The following is a 19331-nucleotide window of genomic DNA, read 5'->3' on the forward strand; positions in this document are numbered from 1 at the left end:
ACAAAAGTTGAGGGCTTCCCAGGAAATGTTTCCATTTAAAGAAGCCTTTTCTCCAGCCCTTCACCTGGCCCATACCTTCATCTGGTCTTTCCTGATGTTCAGGGGCCGGTCCCCCTTCCCCATCCCCCAGAGGATTCTGCCCTGTGGGGTGGGGATGCACAGCGATGGGGAGCCTCATCTTAAAGGCTAGTCTGTTTCCTCTCTCCACTCTATGTCTTCAAGTAGAGGTTGAACACTCAAATGCCTCCAGGGGCTGGGCAGGTAATGGACAAGAGTTAAGTGTGTCCTGAATGGGATAATGGGAAATGGGTGAGGCTGAGGGCAAAGTTGAACAGAAGGACCCACCTGAAGGTGTTCAAATTCAAGTTTCAAAAACAGTGAGTCTGCCAACAAATGTGACTATGATTAAATTTGGTCCCAGGCCAGCATGTGGACTGAGATATTTTCAGTCACCCCATTATCCCTCCTATCCCAGGGGCTGGGGCCCTTACCCCTGAGGCTCCCTGTCCTGACACAAATGGGTGCCTCAAGCTCAACCACATGACCGATGTCTAAAGAAGACCGGATGTGAGGGCTGAGGAGACACTGTCACCCCACAGTCCCTGTCCAGACCTTTACCCTTTCCTGGGTCTTCATCTGCCTCTTCTCAATGTGTCTTGCCGACTGTCAACCCCTTATACTTGCCATATTCCACTTGTCTTTCCAGAACCCATTTTGCCCACCTTGGGTGTATGATCTGTATGGGCTACATCATGGCTTTCATGCCTTCTGGCTTCATGTTGGAATGGAAGCCTGACTAAAGGTCCAAGGGAACAGAGTGAGGGCAGAGCACCTATTGCCCTGGTTCCCTCCCCACAGGGCTGCTTTGGGCTTCACCAAAGGTCACAGCTCCTCTCAAGGCAGCCTTCTCTGACTCTCCTCCTGGTTCTTCTAATTACTCCTTCCCCTTGCCTTTTAGAAGTGGTTACATCTCTCTGCTTTTATAGCCCCAGGCACTGCACTATCCCTTGGGGTTTCCCCCATCTGTCCATATATACCTTTGTAAATAATAGTCCCTTTGTGCTGAGTTGAATGGTGTCTTCCCCACCAATTCATGTCCACCCAGAATCTCAGAACATGATCTTGCTTGGAAGGAGAGTTTTTGCAGATGTAATTAGTCAAGATGAGGTCATACCGATTTGGGGTGGCCCTAACTCCATTGGCTGGTGTCCTTGTAAGAAGGACATGTGAAAACACACAAGGAAGAAGGCCATATGGTGATGCAGGCAAAGATTGGAATGATTCGGCTACAAGCCAGGGGAACACCAAAGATTGCAGGCAACCACCAGAAACTAGGAGGGAGGCATGGGACAGTTTTCTCTCAGAGCCTCCAGAGGGAACTAACCTTGTTGACACCTTCATTTCAGACTTCTGGCTTCCAGAACTGGGAAAGAAGTAAATGTCTGCTGTTTTAGCCACCCAGTTTGTGGTTATTTGTTACAGAAGCCCTAGGAAACTTAATACACCATCAAATTTTCTTTCAATTCTTCAAACTCGAGTGTGCCATCTGTTTCCTGTGGGGACGCTGGCTGATAGAATTCTCTAGCTCATCTCCAGGGGCTTTCCATTACCCTCAGTAAGCCCTAAATCCTCACCTTGGAAACTAAGACCCTCCCACCAGGGTTCCACGCTGCTTTTCCAGCCCTCTTTTTGCCTGGTTCCCATAAAATGTGAATCCCTCGCCCCGGCCAAGCTGGCCTCTTGGCTCCTGATCTTGTTTTGCATTTGTTCCAGCTACTCTTTCCTGGTTCCTCTACCCAAATCTCATCCATTCTTAAACCCAACTCCACTCTTCCTCCCCCAGCAGAAAGCTTTCCAGACACCCCAGCCTGTGGAGATCAACCTTATTATCTCTTGGTGCCAACACACTCAGTCCTGGGGTGCCTGGGTGGCTCAGTTGGCTAAGCATCTGCCTTTGTCTGGGATCGAGTCCCACATCCGGCTCCCTGCTCAGCAGGGAGTCTGCTTCTCCCTCTCCCTCTGCCTGCCACTCCCACTGCTTATACTCTCTGTCAAATAAACAAGTAAAATCTTAAAAAAAAAAAACAAACCCACACTCAATTCGGCATATGGGGGGCACACACCAGTGGCATTACACGGCGTCCTGTGTGTGCTTCTCCCCAACTAGACTGCAAGCTCCATGAGATCAGGAAGAGTGCCATATTTCTCATGTCAGGTCCCACAGTGCTGGGCACATGGGAATGAAAGTGAAGAAAAGTCTGACCTGTTTCTGGAACTGATGCTGTTAGTGTACTACCAGGGGAAGAAGCAGGACCTTCTAGGCTCCAAGGAGAACCTGGGGTCCACAGCTCAGTGACTCAACATGGGGTCTTTGGAACTGAGTAGCTGCAACCCATCAGTGACATCATAGTAGGGATAGAGGCCTTCAGTCCCTGGACTTCCATGGATTCAAAGAGACACTGCAAGAGGTGGAAAAGAGAATTCCCCCTTCTCTCTCAATTACATCTTTCCTCTCATCCCCTCTCACATTTCAGTTCACACCCCAGACTCTATAAAAGAGTAAGTCTGACTGATTCCCCTATTAGAGGTGTGTGTTGGGAGAGAGGTTGTGTGGGAGGTTCTAATCCTCCAGCCTGAAGAATCAGACTTCTCCTCCTTATCCTTCACCCTCCTCTCCCCTGAAAACTCCTCTGACTCACTGATATTTCTAGTCACCAGCTCACTCCCGCCCCAGCTTTCAATTTCTCTATTTCTCTTCTTTTTAGAGAAAATGAAGAGACACCCTGTTGTAGAATCCATCTCTAAGTCCTTGCACCTGGAGGAAGACAACTTCCTTTGGAAAGAGGCGGAGTGAGTACTGTACTGGGACCAGGTGTGGGGGGAGGAGGGGAGGGGGCTCTGTCTTTGCATTTTCTTTATTTCTCTTTCAACTGATCTGAACTTCCCCCCTTTTAGGAAAGCCAGGCACCCCAAGGGATCAAGATGGGAGGCAGAGGAAAGCCTAAGGGCTCTGCCCCCTCTCTCATTGGGGAATAAGTTCTGCTTCTCTGTGCTCCATGGCCCTGAGCCCTGCCTCTGTGGGTGTAGTCTGAGGACCAAAGCAGTGCTGCACCCCCGACCCCTCCAGTTTCCTGCCCAGCCTCTTGGGTGTTCCCTAGCTTGTCAAAAGGGAAGAAGCAGCTGTCTCCTCCAGTGATTATCTTCAGGGCTCAACTCTCCCAGAGTTCTCTAAAGCCCAAGGCCAAGGCCAAGTCCCAGATGCTATCTTGGCACAGGTCAAGAACTTCCTGCAATGCCATGCCACTGCACAAGCTGGTATCCATGGGCGTGTGGCCCCGGGGACTTCTTGACCCACTCCCCCAGTCCTTGCCAGAGAAATTACTGCACCCTATATCCCTTTGGGAAAGAGCCATCTCCCCAGCCAAAGAGCCATCTCTCCAATGATATTGCTTGCAGAGGGTGCCCCAGTCCTCTCTACCATTCTTGTTTAAATAAAAATGTATTTAGTCAATTGTGGTCTTTCTCTCATATCTACTGAAAGCACAGTAATTGTTTGAACTGAGAATATATTTTATCTTCTCATTCTACTACCACTTGGGTTTTTCAGGGTCCTGATCTTATAATTGAGGGTGTTAATGGTTTTTTAGTTATGGCTGCCTGTTACCTTGTGTATAGGGGGTACTGTGACCTTTGGATTTTTTTCTCTAGTGTCCAGTTCCAGTGGGCCATAGAGTCAGAACTACCTGAGGTCAATTTCCATAAATCCATAAACCTGGTGGAATTTTGACTGGAATTGTATTGAATCTTTATATCAGTCTGGTGAGAACTGGTATCATTAAAATACGAGTCTTCTCATTCCTGAACATGGTATATCACTATGTTTATTTAGGTCCTTAAATTCTCCTAGTAATGGCTTGTAGTTTCGGTGTAGAGGTCTTGAACATTTTTCATTACATTTGTTCCTGGGCACTGGATAAGTTTTGCTGCTGCTGTAAATTGTATTTTTTATAAGGAATTTTTCTAAGTACTGGTGATGGGTAGTGTAGGAAGGAGAGCCTCTGCAACACTCACCTTCATCTTTTTTCTAAAAGAACAGTTTTATTGAGATATAATTCACATACTATACTTCACCCATTAAAAGTGTACAATTCAATGGTCGTTAATATATTCACAGATATGTGTGATCATCATCACAATCCACTTTAGAACATTTTATCACCTTGCAAAGAAACCACATACCTTTTAGATATTACCCACCTATTACTGCATTGCTTTTCATAATCTTATTTTCTATTTTTTGTTGCTGGTATAAAGAAATATAATTTATCTGAGTTTATCACTTGCATTTAGTGACTTGGTTAATTCTATTAATTCTAGTAGTTTGTAAATTCTTTTGGGTTTACTATGTACAACTTAATGTCATCTATGAATAATAATATTTTGACTTTTCCCTCCCCAATCTTTAAGCCTTTTATTTCTTTTTCTTGTCTCATTGTCCTAGCTAGGATATCTAATGCAATGTTGAATTGAAAGTTGAAGTGGACATCTTGTCCTGATCTAAAGGATGAAACTCACTATTTCATCATTAAATATAATGATTGCTGTAGGGTTTTGTTTTATTTGTAAATAGTCTTTTTCAGGTTCAGGATGTTCCTTATAAATTTACTAAGTGTTTTTATCATGAATTGGCCACCCGAGTTCAAATCTTGAATCTTCCACTTATTAGTCAATAAATGACTTTGACTTTGTGAAAGTCATTTACCTTCTTTGAGCCTGTTTCTCTATCTTAAGTTGGGGGAAGGAATTTCTATCTTCAAGTTTCTTGCAAAGTTGAGAATATTTATAAATAACACCCAACCCATAGTAGGCGCTCAACTAAATGCCTGGTGTTACATTATGCCTTTTTTTTTTTCAATCATTTTCCTCCTGTTGCATATATGCCCCAAGAAGGTTTGCTTTGCCTCTGTTGTTCTGTGCTGTGTCCTTAGTGTTTAAGAACAGTGCCTGGAATAGACAAATGGCTTCAGGCAAGAACTTTTTTGATTAATCAATGTCAATTCCCTCTTTTCTAGAATCCCATGACTATGAATCATGGTTCTGGGGCCTGGAATTATACTTGCCCCTAGAGAATCACATAGTTCTCTTGGGCACTTCCGAAGTTCAGTGCCAACTTTCCTTTTGACCTTTAAAAAATGTCATGTTTTCCCTTCTAGGTTTTTTTTTTAAAGGTTTTATTTATTTATTTGTCAGACAGAGAGAGAGAGAGAGAGAGAAATAGGGAGCAAGCACAAGCGGGGGGGGGGGGCAGCAGGCAGAGGGAGAAGCAGGCTCTCCTCTGAGCAAAGAGCCCGATGTAGGACTCCATCCCAGGACCCTGGGATCATGACCTGAGCTGAAGGCAGATGTTTAACCAACTGAGCCACCCAGGCATCCCTCCTTCTAGGTTATTTAATCAATATCTGCAATCTCTTCCTCCCTAACTTGCTATACATCAATGATAGAACTCGAGGGTTGAGTCCCAGCCTTCCCAGATGCACTGCAGGGCAGTGGACAAGTCCCTCCCCATGAGTCTCTTAGACCTTAGAGATTTCCTTCAGTTGTGATTCCAGTGCAGATGGGATGCTTGTGGTCTTACAAATCTCAGAGGAATCTGCTTTGCTTTATCGAAGTCTCTCCTGAGAGCAGCAAAGAAACCAGGTCCAGGATGAACCTTCTAGACCCCCAGCAAGTTCTGAAATCAGGGAGGTGAATGAGGAACTTGTAGCCTGAGGGATGAAGACCAGAACTGGGACACCTCTGGGCACTCCCTAATGCCACCTCCCCTCAGTTCATATCGGGTCTTCCAGAAAACACCCTTCTCTGTCCTAGAATGCCTTTCCTTTGCCACCAAATCCTTTTTATCCCCTAGATCAAGAATTCTCAACCTTGGCACCATTGACATTTTGCACTAGATAATTCTTTGTTATGGGGGCTGCCCTGTGCATTGTAGGATGTTTAGCAACATCCCTGACCTCTAGCTACCATGTGCTTGTAGTTATGATAGTGCACTCGGAGTTATGATAACCAAAAATGTCTTCAGACAATGCTAAATGGCCCCCGGAAGACAATACTGTCCCTGGTTGAGAACCACTGCTCCAGATGATCCTCTGAAGCTCCCTTTTCATCAACCTCTCCGCAGCTCAAATTGTCTGTTTCTCGGCCAGCCTTTCCTCCCCAGCTTATACTCATCCCCCCTCCTCTGAACTCTGAGTCAGCCTGAACCGGAGCTGCCACCATGCCCGGTAAGAATAGCGTCCAGCATTTACAGAGCACCTGTTGCTGTTGCACAAATTATCTGATGAAATCCTTACAACAGCCTTGTGAGCAAGTTGATGTATGGTCCTCTCCATGTTTCAGATACTATCCAGAGAGGTAAAGTCACTTGTCCAAGGTCACACAGTTGGTAAGGGGTGGATAGGGAATTCAAATCCAGGCTGTCGGCTCACAGGATCATAAACTATTCACTCTATACCACTGGATATTTCCTCAATTGTTTCACTTAAGTTCGTCTACTTCCAGACTAGACCAAAAACCCTTTGAGGGCATTTGTGGATGCTCCATGGTGCTGAGCAAGGGCAGGAGGGTCCAGTATGACGTTAGTGATTGGCTTCCTGCTATTATGGGGTTTGAGACATTAGAACAGGAGTGTGTATGGGTGAAACTGAGGATTGAGGGGAAGAAAAATCTTAATTTGAAGCTTAAATATATATTCACAAAATGCATTTAGCATAGGTGCACATCTCAATGAACTTTCACAAACTGAACACACTTGTATAACCTGATCAAGAATCAGATCACCAGGGGCACCTTGGTAGCTCAGTTGGTTAAGTGTTAAGCATCTGCCTTCAGCTTGGGTCATGATCTCCGGGTCCCGGGATCCAGCTCCATGATGGAGGGGAGTTCTGCTTTTCCCTCTCCCTCTGTGTGTGCGCACGCTCCCTTTCTCAAATAAATAAATAAATAAAATTTTTAAAAAATCAGATCACCATCAGCTCAGAAGCTTCCCTCATACTCCCTTCTCCTCATCCTCTCTTGAAGTAACTACCATCTCGCTTTCTGATAGCATAGATTCCTTTTGCCTCTTCTTGAACTCTTAATAGATGGAAACATGTACTATGTACTCCTTCATGTCTGGTTCTTTTGCCCAATATTGTCTGTGAGAATCATCCATGTTGCATATAGCAATAGTTCGTTCTTTTCTCTGTAGTATTCTGTTGTGTGCCTATACCAATTGATTTATTTATTCTATTGATAGTGGACTTGGTAGTTTCCACTTTGGGGCTATTGTGAAGGGTGCTGCTGTGAACGTTATTGTATATGTCCTTTGGTGAACACACTATACATTTCTGTTGGAGCAATGCCTACCTATAGAATTGCTGGCTCATAAGTATGCATGCTTCAGCTTCAGTAGACACTGAAATTTTCCCAAAGTTTTTGCATCTGGAGACTTTTAGAGCCATACTTAACTACCCCCCCCACCCACTCCCTTGCTTTTCTGAAGAGGTGGGAGGAGAGAAGTGGTATGGCTTTTCTGGACTCTTCTAGATGACCACTCTACTCAGAACCTTCTTTATAGGTAAATAATGTCAGAGATGAAAGGGATGGTACAGATCCCAAGTCCAAGACTCTCCTTATGCACAGGGAGAAACTGAGGTTCATTGACAGGGGTTGTCTGGTCCAAGGTGAGTGGCATGGTTCTAGCCTGGTCTAGAAGCTAAGTTTCTGGATTCTGGATGCCATTTTGTTTTTTGAGTACCCGAAGAAAGATGGTCATCTGGCAGGTGATGGAGTGGAACTAGATGCACCATTGGACCCACCAGAATTGCATGTGAAGCATGTGGGGGAGGTGGGACTGGTGAGCTGTCTTGCTTCCTATATTTTCCTTGAGTCTGGGCTGAAGCCAAGGAAAACAGAAGCCTGGCTGCTCCTCTCACCAGGGGAAGTCAAAGTGAGGGGCTTTACAATTAGAGTCTGGAAAATCTTCCACCTCACGGCCTCCTCCCTGCAACAACCCCCCCAATCCAGGGAGAGGACTGGGGGGAGGGCTCTGTTGGCAGTAGGGACAGGGTTTCCAGAGTCTGGAAACAAGATGGGCTTCCCCCTCAAGGGGCTCACAATCTTAGGTAAAACCAGACAGACCTTGGGCGTAGAGCAAAACCCATTTATCACATACTGAAATTCCATTCACTAGGAACCTGGCAGGAGCCCTGAACCAACCTGCGCGGAAACAGCTAAGCCTGAACGACCGCCAGCTCCAGTCTCAATCCTTACCTGGTGCCCCAGACCTACCCCTATTCCTGCAGCCCTGAAACTTACTCAGCCTGGCCCCCGCCCCACCTGAAACTCCCGTTTCATTTTCAAAGAAGCGGTTTAAGCAGACAATCTGGAAGGGATAGAAAACGTCCCACCACCTTGCGCCAACTTCCCTTACCTCACACTCCCTCCCCAGACCTACAGGTCCCCACCAGATAGTTGAGACCTAAGGCAAGGATGAAAGAAGGGTAGCTTCTCTTTGCAAACTCTTTTGGCACCCCCCTTCCTTCCCTCCCCAACCATCTGCCTTCCCGCCCCGGCTCCCGCACCGGGCTGGGGAGCCAACTAAATCTGATCAAAATGCAATTGCCATGTCGTTAAGGTATTTGAATTTAAAAAAAAAAAAAAAAAACAACTCCCGAGAAAGAAAGTATTTGATGGCTAATAATCTCATTTCAATATAATGGGACCTTCTTCTGCAGAGAGCAAGACAGGTTAAGAGATATAATTATGACTTTGCAAACTCTCTCCTAAGCGCGGGAGACGCGCTGACAGGTCTGCGCGCGGCTGCGCCCGACTCCGCTCGCTCCGAGGGGAGACGCTTTGTCTGCAGGGCCCGTTAAAGAAACACGGTCCCTTTCCCCCCCCCTCGGCCTACATTGCAATTTAACTGTCAGTCGCGTCTTCTCCCCTGGATCGGTGTCGGCGTCCCACGCGAGGGTCTGGGTGGGGTGGGAGAGGGGGACCGGACTGAGAGGAGGGGGAAAGGAGGAGAGCGAGGGGCTGACACGTCAAACGCTGCCCCGGGAACCGGGAGCTGGGCTTTCCAACCCGCTCCCTCGGGGCCTCTTTAAGGTCACGTCTGCACCGCAGGCTCCGGGAGGAGCGATGATTGGGGGTGGGGAGGGATTCTGGCAGCGCAGATTGACCGCCCAGCTCCGAAGTGGGCCTTTTTGAAGGACCTCAAAGGAACGGAATCCTTTCTGGCCGAATTGCTTGGTTTCAGCTGATGGAAAGGGATCGAATCAGGGGAGAGATGGGGGTGATGCCGTTCATGTCCACTTTAATCTCCCCCTACACTCTAAGCAAACTTTTTTCCTCTCTTTACTTCAATGGGAGAAAAATACCCGTTTGGAGCCCAGATAGGAAATCCTCAAGAAAGGGGACTTTTCTTTTCTTTTCTTTTTTTTATTTCGCCCCTTCACGAAAGTTCGAGAAAGGAAATCTCCGATGCGGTGTATACGTGTGTGTTTGGGGAGGCGGGTGGAGGCAAGCGAACGATCCCGCACTCTTTTAAAAAGGAGTATTGATTGCCGTTCAGGTCGAGAGACTTGGGGTAAAGTCAAGGCCAGGATCTCCAGAGGTGTTTGAGCCGCGGCAGCCATTGAACTGCGGGCGCAGCGGCGCCCAGGAACCCGGGACGCCGAGTTGCAAGTGTGACGAGTGTGCGCGCGCGTGAGTGCGCACGTGTGTGAGTACGGCTCCCAGGAGAGCGCTCGGCTCCAAACGCAGTCGATAGTCGGAGCTGAAAAGCGGAGGCAGGGACTCACTACAGACAGACCGACAGACCGACACGCCGGTCCCGAGAAAAGGAGCAGGGGTTAAAGGGGGCCGGAGGCCATTGGGGTCCCCGCCTTCGCTTGTCCCCGATTCTCGAGAAGCTGATGGGAGCTTTGCTCTGGGTATTCCCGGCCGTTCTCTGCACCGCCCACCTTCGCAATGAAGGAATTCGGAGGAAGCGGGTGCGCCACCGCCCCTCCCCAACACTCCAACCCCCAAGCTCCAGGCCCCTCGAACGGTGGCCCGCCAGCGGTGAGGCCCGGGTGAATCTCTGGGCCGTTCTGATCGGCGGGGCCGCTAGGCCACCGGACGCAGCGACCCCTTCTCAAGTTGTTGAGGCTACGGAACCCGGGTCCCGGGATCCCCTCAGATCCCCGCGCCTGGGGCAGGGGACTGTTTGCACGCACATGCATTCACGGCGACTCCCCAGAGTCATTCGAGGGGGGAGCAATAAAAACGAGGTTGGCGCTGTCGTACGTCCAGCGTGTACGGTACACCCAGCGGCGTATCCTCGAAGTGGGGTTTGGACAGGAGCGGGGTCATCCTCACTCGCCCTTCGGCTCCCCCTGGCGGCCCGGGACGCAAGTTTTCCCCGCCGCGGAAGACCTGGGGAGGACGAGGCCTCGGGAGAGAAGCGACGCTCACCTGGTTGGGCTGGGCAGGGCACCCCGCGCGCCCCAGCACACTACCGCTTCGGCTTCGTCGGGCCCGCGGTGGCCTTACTGTGCTGTGGCGCCCCTAGCTTCCCGGCCGCGCACCACAGGATGGGAAGGGGACACATTCGGAGGTAGCGCCCCTCCCCCCCCCTGCCAATCCACTCACTAGGCAGTAGTTTGCCAGGCGGGTTTCTGACACCCCTTGCCATTTCGTCTTGGTGTTTAATGATCCCAGGACTGAGGCCTGGCGCGCGGCCGCCGCAGGGGAGCGATGCCGACAGGAGCCATGTGGCCACGAGGGCGCGGGATTCGGCTGGGGCTCCCCGGGTGGCGCTCTGGAGGCGGGGGCCTGGCCCGGTGGGGGGCGCCGGCGAAGGTGGGCTCGGGCCGGGCGCGCCGCCGTCGGGGTCAGGGGCGAAGGGGCAGGCTGAGGGCAGCGCGCGGGGAGCCGGCGCGGCGGCTCGGGTTACCGCAGCCCGGCCCTCCCACCCGCAGCTCGGGCGCGGGGGCCCGGTCGGACTCGGGCCGTCCCCCGCTGTTTGCATTTCTCTGGCAGGCGGCGGGGCTTGGGTTGAAAGGAATCGCCTCCATTTGGAACGTTGTTTATTTTTCTTAACTAGCCAGCGCCGACAGAAGACCTCGAGAGCACGGCGGCCGGACTCGGCCGAGCCCTCGCTGGGAAAGGGGTCAGGACAAGGGGCGGCCCGACGAGAGGGCGCTGCGAGCCCCCGCCGGGGGAATGCGCCCGGGTCCCCTCGCGGCCAGGGTGGGGGAAGGGTCGCGGTGGGGCGGAGAATGACTTTCTTCTACGTAGGAAAACATACTTTCTTCTGTCGCGGTTACCTTAGCTTTGACCTTGCGCGAGGCAGGGCGGCGAAGCGGTTAAGCTTTCGGGCTTCGGCGTCCGGCGGCCTTGGATTTCAGTTCCGCTTCCTCCAGTTTTAGCTCCTTGACCTTGAGCAAGGCGTCTTTGTGCCTCAGTTTCCTCTTTTCTCAAATGGATACAACGTAGTGCTTAGCTCTTTGGGTTGTTGCAAGGACTGAATGAGATCATTCACCTAAACCCTTAGCGCAGGGCCTGGAACTTGCCAAGAGCTCAGGAGAGGTTAAGCCCCTCTTGGGGCTGTGGGTGTTTGTGGTGCTCTGGCCACGCGAGGGTGCAGCCAGCAACTGCTCGGCCCACAGGGAAGGGGCTAGAGCTGGAGGCCCACGACTCTCAAGCTCTGGGGAGAGGTGCGGGCTGGGGAGAGTTCTGAGCGTTTTGACATGATATAAAATGCAAATGATATTCAAAGCAAGATGCTAATGAGGATCTATTCTTTGAGCGTCCACAGCCCCGGCAGTGCCCAGAATAGTGGCGGAGCTGGTGTGAACTCAAGCATGGGCAGGGTCCTGCAGCCCAGGTCTCGGGTGTGTGTGTGCCCGTGTGAGTGTGTGAGTGTCGGCGCGCGCCTGCTCCGGAATGTGCGTAGCCGGCTCCGGGTGTGCTCGCGCCGTCATGAAAATGAGGTCAGGGAAGGTCGTTCCACTCTGCAGCATAAATCAAGGAGGAAAGGAGAATGGATGTGAGAGACAGTCCCTGGAGACCGCCCCGCGAGAGGCAGCGCGAGGGAAGAGGGAGGGGGAAAAAGTTCTGCGGAGAATAGGCGAGAAGCTGGCCCAGGCAATCTCCCTCCCCGCGCTTCTCGCCCGGGCGGCGGGTCCCTTCGCGGAGCAGCGGCGCCCTGAACCCAGCTGAGATTCGCGCCTGTAATCCCCCAGGCTCCCAGGGACTTTTCCTGTTCCCCCCCTCATTTAAATATTCCTCATCTAAGCGCTCTTTGTGTGAACGCTGAAGCTCCGTGCACCCAGCCTGCTCAGGAGCTTGTAGGCGCCTACGTGCACACGCCAGTTGCACACAAAATTGCACACTTGTTACTCGCGCGCACAACCGCTGGGGCTCGCAGTCAAACGTTCCGGAGCCGGCGGCTCTCCGCTATCCTCCCGCCGCGCCCTCTCTCCACGCGGTTTGCCTCCCGGGTCTGGCCAACACCCACTACGGCCGCGCGCGGGCCCCTCTTGCTCTTCGCCTTCCTCCCGCCGCCGGGAGAACGCGGTGCTCCAGGCCGGTGTTGCTCGGCGCGTATCCTGTGACCCTAACCAGGAATCTCCGGAGGCTCGGGCCGCCCTGGGCCGGAACGGAGGCACAAATGCCGGGCGACCCGGCTCTCAGGGGAAGGGGACGAGCGTGCAACAATCTGGGATGGAGGAGAGAGAGGGAGAGGGGCATCTCTTACCTCTCTCTTGCATCTTTGAGACTTCAGGGCCAGAGGGCTGAATGGGGGCAGGGGACGGTGCAGAGACCGCCCGCCTCCCCTTGGAACATCTGTAGCGCCCAGAGGCTTTGCTCTCCGCGGGCACGATGGCTACCTCCAAAAATGGGAAGAGAGCAGGGAAGAGGATGGACTGAGCCCAGGGTCTGCACTTTGGACCCAGATCAGATTTATTTCCCATCCCATTCTCTTTGTGACAATGAGCAAGAACAACGATGACACCTAAGAGCCTGTACAGGAGGCACAAAAGAGGTGCACTAATGTAGTGAATGAAATGTACAAAGAGCTGTCACCACCACGACTCTTCCTGAGCTTCCACATTTGTAGATTAATTCATTAAGTCATGAATTTATTCAACAAATATTTAGTGAGCTCCGACTGACAGAGAAAAGGGATGCCAAGAGCCTGGCCTTCTGGGCACTTACATTCTCCTGGGACAGAAAGACAGGAAACAGATAAACTCAGACACATCATATGATGTCAGGCAGGGCAGTCCTCTGTGCGGGGAATGAAAGATTATACTGGGTTGGAGAGACCCTCCTGGGGAGGAGGCAGAGGCCTGAATGAAGTAAGGGAATGAGCCATGCAGACTGCTGGAGGGACAGAGTCCCAGGCAAAGGGAGCTGGCAGTGCAGTGGTGGAGACATGGGAAGCCTGGGATACAGCCTGCAGGGAGGAGAGAGGAAGGAGGTGAAATGGAAGGTCAGGCCCAGCTTTGTAGGTCATGGTGGGGAGTTTGGGATTATATACCAGGTGTGATTGCAGAGCCACTGGAGAATTTTTAAGCAGGGACTGAAACAACTTAGTTTGTGTTTTTAAAAATGATAAACAAAGAGAATTTAACTAACTTGTCCATGGTTTCCAGGTCTGTGAGTGTCTTAACCCAGATCTCTAAATGTGTCCCCGTCCAAAATAGCAAATAGACAAGCTTAGGTAAGATCGCTCCAGAAGGGGCCCAGGAGATGTCGTGAAGGGTACTCTGTCCCTCCCACCCATACTTTTGGGAAGGTTCCGGAATGGGACAATGGGTAGGGTCTCTAAATCTGCCAGCTCGGGTGTCTGGTCTGTGGGCGAGGATCCCCAACCTGAGGATCTCTGGCGTTTTCAATTCCGGATTCCCCACCCCACCTGCTGCCTTTGCCCTGCCTACCTGGGCCTTTACCGGCTGTGGAGACGCTGGAGAGTCGGATCGAGGGCAACTCTGGCACAGGAGGGTAAGACATAGTCTCCCCGACGCTCCAATTCCGCCGCTCTTTAGGCTGCGGCGTTCTTTCCGCAGAGTGAGTCTGGTTGTGCTCAGACCGGCACTGTGGTCCCGCACCGCCGCTCGGTGGCCAAGGACGATACTGCAGCCGGAGTCGGTACAGGATGCAGAACGTACCAGAGACCGCAAGGGGCGCAGGAACAGGTTTAGTGATGGCGTGCCAGGTGCCAGGTGCCCTGAGAGGCGCTTCAGTTACTTTATTTAACCATCAGAGTAACTCCCGGAGAGAGAACTACGATTTCATTCACTATACATACAAGGAAACTGGGGCCAAGAGAGGCAAAGTACTTTGTTTAAAAACATACAGCTAGTAAGTGGCAGAGTGATTTACCCATTTTCACTCTCTCTTGCCCACAGAGTGTGTTAAGAGGGAAATATTGACCTCTATCCTAGAAAGCTGTCCCTCCCTTTGGCCCTGAAGAATCATAGAAAATGTCTTTAGCAGGTGCCCTAAGCTTCCAAGTCCGTCTCTGGAAGTGTTTCAAGGTCCTTTGACCTGCTCCCGTTGAACGCATTCCATATGGGTCTGCAGCTGGAGACCGGTTCAGGGACAGCAGCACAATTCTGTCCTGCCTGGGGGGCGGGGGGTGTCAGAGGTCTCTGTCTCCTCTCTGAGATTCAGACTGGCTGAGCAACCTTGACCCTGACGACGAACAGCAAGGTGCTCTGTGTGGGGAGCTCCTGAACCTCAGATGGCACGAAAGAAGGGGACGCAGGGAATGACCACACTGAGCCCACTCTGTTCGCCTTCCCGAACTTTAATCCCAAGGTTGGGAGACCCATGCTTTGGCTTGGCACTGGGGCTCTCTCTTTATCAGGCCCTGGGACTGCTCAAGCTGGTTTTGCACCTGCAGCTGTCTGGGTGGGCAGAGGACTACTGGGCAGAGCCTGTGCCCTTCCCAGGAGATGCTGCCAGTCTCAGCGCGGAGCTGGGAACCGTTCTCCATCCTCTGCTGCCCCCTAGTGCACTAGGATATGGCTGCCGCCGGCCGCATCTTCCTTCCTACCTTCTTGCCTTCCTTGGACAAAGGTTTCTTCCAAGAGACCAGACATGGAAGGGTCTGGCTGCAGAACATCCCAGAGCTGTGTCCCCCTAACACCAGGATTATTACCCTCAACAAATATTTAGTAAGGGCCTGCCATGCACTTGGCCGTGTGGGGAGTCAAGAGGAAGCCCTCCCCCAGCCCGCCCCTCCCCTTCTTCAAGACTTGAAGGGCTCACAGTTTAATGGAGAAGACAGACATGAAATGACTCCTACAATCATTTTTTAAGAAGCTTATTAACTTTTTAAATAATTATAGATTAATAAAAAGTTCAAAGATAGTACAGAGAGGTCTTGGGTACCCATGCCCTGCCTGTGTGGATTCTTGAAACCACCACTGCAATCAAGATATCAAGATAGAGAACTATTCCAGTACCACTAAGATCTCCCTGGTGCTCCCTCTTTATACATACACCCATCCCTCCCTCCACCAGTATTCTTAACCATTGACAACTCTTAATGTTTTCCATCTCTACAATGTTGTCATTTCCAGAATTTTATACAATGGAATCATACAGTATGTGGCCTTTTGAAACTGTTTTAAATTCACTCAGAAAAAAAATATTGAGATCCATCCAAGTTGTTGCATGTATCAGTAGTTTGATTCCCTGTGATTTCTTTTTATTGCTGAATATTCCGTGGATGTATTACTGTTTATCTGCTGAGGAACATCTGGGTTGTTTTCAGTTTTTGGCTATCAAAATGAAGCTGCTATGAAGTTATGTACAGGTTTTTATGGAGACATAAATTTTTATTTCTCTAGAATAGATTACCTAAGAGTGCAATTGCTGTTTCTTTCTTTCTTTTTGTTTTAGAGTTATTTATTTATTCTAGAGAGAGAGGGAGCACGAGCAGGGGAAGGGCGGAGGGAGAGAGGAAGAATCCCAAGCAGACTCCCCGCTGAGTGCAGAGCCCATCCCACCACCCTGAGATCATGAGCTGAGTCAAAATTAAGAGTTGGCTGCTCAACTGACTGAGCCACCCAGGCACCCGCAATTGCTGTTTCTTACGTTAAGTGTATGTTTAGTTTTTAGAAGAAACTGCCAAATTATTTTCCAGAGTAGCTTACCGTTTACATTCCCACTAACAATCTATGAGAGATCCAGTTTCTCTGCATCCTTGCCAGCATTTGGTAATGTCACTATTTTTAAATTTAGCTATTCTAAGAGGTGCATGGTAATATCTCATCATGGTCTCAATTTGCATTTGCTTAATGGCTAATGATGTTGAACATCTTTTCATGTGCTTATTTGCCATTGGTGAGATGTCTGCTCATGTCTTTTGCCCATTTTCTAATGGGATTGTTTATTTATTTATTTTTACTGTTGAGTTTTGAGAGTTCTTGATATATTGAGATAGGAGTCCTTTGTCAGATGTGTGATTGGCAAATATTTTCTCCTAGTCTGTAGATTGTCTTAACATTGTCATAACAGGGTCTTTTGTGGAGCAAAAGTTTTTAATTTTGATAAGTCCATTTGTGGATTTTTTTCTTTTATGGATTGAATCATGCTTTCAGCGTTACATCTAAGAACTCTTCACTAAGCCCTAAGTCTCCAAAATTTTCTTCTATGTCATTTTCTAAATTTTTATAGTTTTATGTCTTATATTTAACCCTGTGTTCCATTTTGAGTGAATTTTTGTATAAGGTGTGAGGTTTAGATCAAATATCTTGTTTGTTTTTTGCTTTTAGATATCCAATTGCTCTAGCATTATTCATTTAAAAGACCATTCTTCCTCCATTGAATTGTTTTTATATGTTTGCAAAAAGTCATTTGGGTGTTTATGACAACATGGATGGATCTTGAAGACATTATACTAAGTGAGATAAGTCAGACAGAGAAAGACAAATACTGTATATCAATGATATGTGGAATCTAAAAAAGCCAAACTCATAACAGAGTAAAATGGTGGTTACAGGGGCTGGGGGCTGGGGGCATAGGAGAGATGTTGTTTAAGCGTGCATACCTAGTAGATAAGCAAGTCCTGGAGATCTGATGTATATAGACAATAATACTGTATTATAATCATCAAACTTGTAAAGAGACTAGATCTTAGTTATTTCCACCATAAAAAAAGAAGTGATAATTATGTCATGTGATAGAGGTGCTATCACCACAATGGCAATCTTGTTACAGTGTATAAATGTATCAAATCAGTCTGTTGTACATCTTAAATATATACAATGTTATATGTCAAATGTTTTTCAATTAATAATATTTCAAATAAAAAAATCAGCCGGTAATCATATGTGCATCTATTTCTGGGTTCTCTGTTCTCTTCTACTGATCCCTCTGCCAATACCCCCCAGTTTTATTACTGCAGCACTGTAATTTAAGCCTTGAAACTGGATAGAATGATTCCTCCCACTCTATTCTTCTTCTTCAGAGTTGTTTTGGCTCTGTAGTTCCTTTGCCCTCCCACACAAGTTTTAGAAGAATCTGGTCTATGTCTTTCTGGGATTTTAATAGAAATTACATTAAATCTCTATATCAATTTTGGAGGAACTGACATTCTTACTATATTAAGTCTTGCAATCCATTTATTTAGATCTTCTTTGACTTCTTTCATTTGAGCTCTCAGCATATAATTCCTGCACATGTTATGTTAGAATTATATCTGAGTATTTTACCTTTTGTGAGTGATTGTAAATGGTGTTGGATTGTTAATGACGATGTTCACATGTTTATTGCTAATAAATAGAAATACAATTAATTCTTGTATCCCGTGACTTGCTGAATTTGCTGATTAGTTCTAGAATTTTTTTTTGTAGATTCCTTGGGACTTTATTTTACATAGATCATTATGTCATCTGCAAATGGGGACATTTTATTTCTTCTTTCTGATATGTATGCTTTTTATTTCCTTTTCTTGTCTTATTGCATTGTCTAGAACTTCCAGTACTATATGAATAGCAGTGGTGAGAATGGACATTCTTGCCTTGTTCCTGATCTTAGGGAGAATCGCTCAGTCTTTCACCATTTAGTATGTCAGCTGTAGGTTTTTTTTAATAGGTGTTCTTTATCAGCTTGAGGAAGTTCCACTTTATTTCTAGTTTTCTAAGAGTGTCATGAATGGATGTTGAATTTCAAGTGTATTTTGTACCTCAATTGATATAATAATGTGATTTTTTTCCTTTAGCCTGTTAATATGGTGAATTATACTGATTGATTTTCAAATATTGGATCAGATTTGCATCCCTAGAATAAGCTCCACTTGGTCATGGTATATAAGAATTTTTATATATTGCTGAATTCTATCTGCTAATATTTTAAAAGATTTTTTTACATATATATATAAAATGGCCAACTTAAGCCTAATTTATCAATAATTACCTAATTGCTAACAAACACATTCTAACATCTATGCATCTCAGTGTTAGTGTCTTTTGATTATCTTTTCTCATTCAGTTTGAGATCTTTCTGGTGTTTGGAGAGATGAATAATTTTCGATTGAATCACGGGCATTTTGGGTGTTATATTATAAGACATCAGATTTTTTTTTAAGATTTTATTTATTTGAGAGAGAGAGAAAGAGAGAGAGAGAGAGAGGCACAGAGGGAGAAGCAGGCTTCCCGCTGAGCAGGGAGCCAGATGTAGGGCTCAGTCCCAGAACCCTGGGATCAGGACTTGAGCAAAGGCAGATGCTCAACCAGCTGAGCCACCCAGGTGCCCCAAGACACCAGATCTTATTTAAATCTTATGTTTTAGCAGGCCTTCTCTGACACTGGGTGAAGGTGGGTGTCCCCTTATTACTGCCAGGTGGGGGTGGAAGTCTAGGTTCTCCTCTTGGCCTCCTGGACTCCACTAGTCCTCGGACATCACCCCGCAGGAACGGGGAGAGGCGCCTCATCACTACAGGACTTTGTCAGAGGAGTGGTGGAGGGGAAGTCCAGTCTCCCCACGTGGTCGCCACTGATTTTACCCCCAGAAGTAGAAGGTCCTGGCTTCCTACTTGGCCTTCCCTGGCTCCACCACTAGGTGGTGGGGGTGCCTTCTTACAGCCTGGCTGTGGAGAGTGGGGTCTAGGCTCCCTTCTCAGGCTTTGCTGGGATGGGGTTTGGCTGGGATAGAACGGTTGGTGCCTAAAAGTAGACTGCCCTTTCCTGGTCCTCTGGTCAGAGGAAGCGGGCATTTTTTTTTTTTTCTTGTGATGGGTGGCCCTTCTGAGTTGCCATTTTTTCAGTACCCAGTGTGGGATGCGAGAG

At 48.4% G+C, this 19331-nt stretch overlaps 1 pseudogene; it reads left to right on the forward strand.

The window, feature by feature from the left end:
- Positions 1-2770: 2770 nt before the first annotated feature.
- LOC148164124 (uncharacterized) lies at positions 2771-3495 on the forward strand (annotated as a pseudogene).
- Positions 3496-19331: the final 15836 nt, after the last annotated feature.

This window comes from Eumetopias jubatus, unplaced genomic scaffold (genome assembly GCF_037043125.1).
Source record: "Eumetopias jubatus isolate StellerSeaLion01/CBP00866 unplaced genomic scaffold, mEumJub1_p1.0 scaffold_6, whole genome shotgun sequence".
Classification (NCBI taxonomy): domain Eukaryota; kingdom Metazoa; phylum Chordata; class Mammalia; order Carnivora; family Otariidae; genus Eumetopias; species Eumetopias jubatus.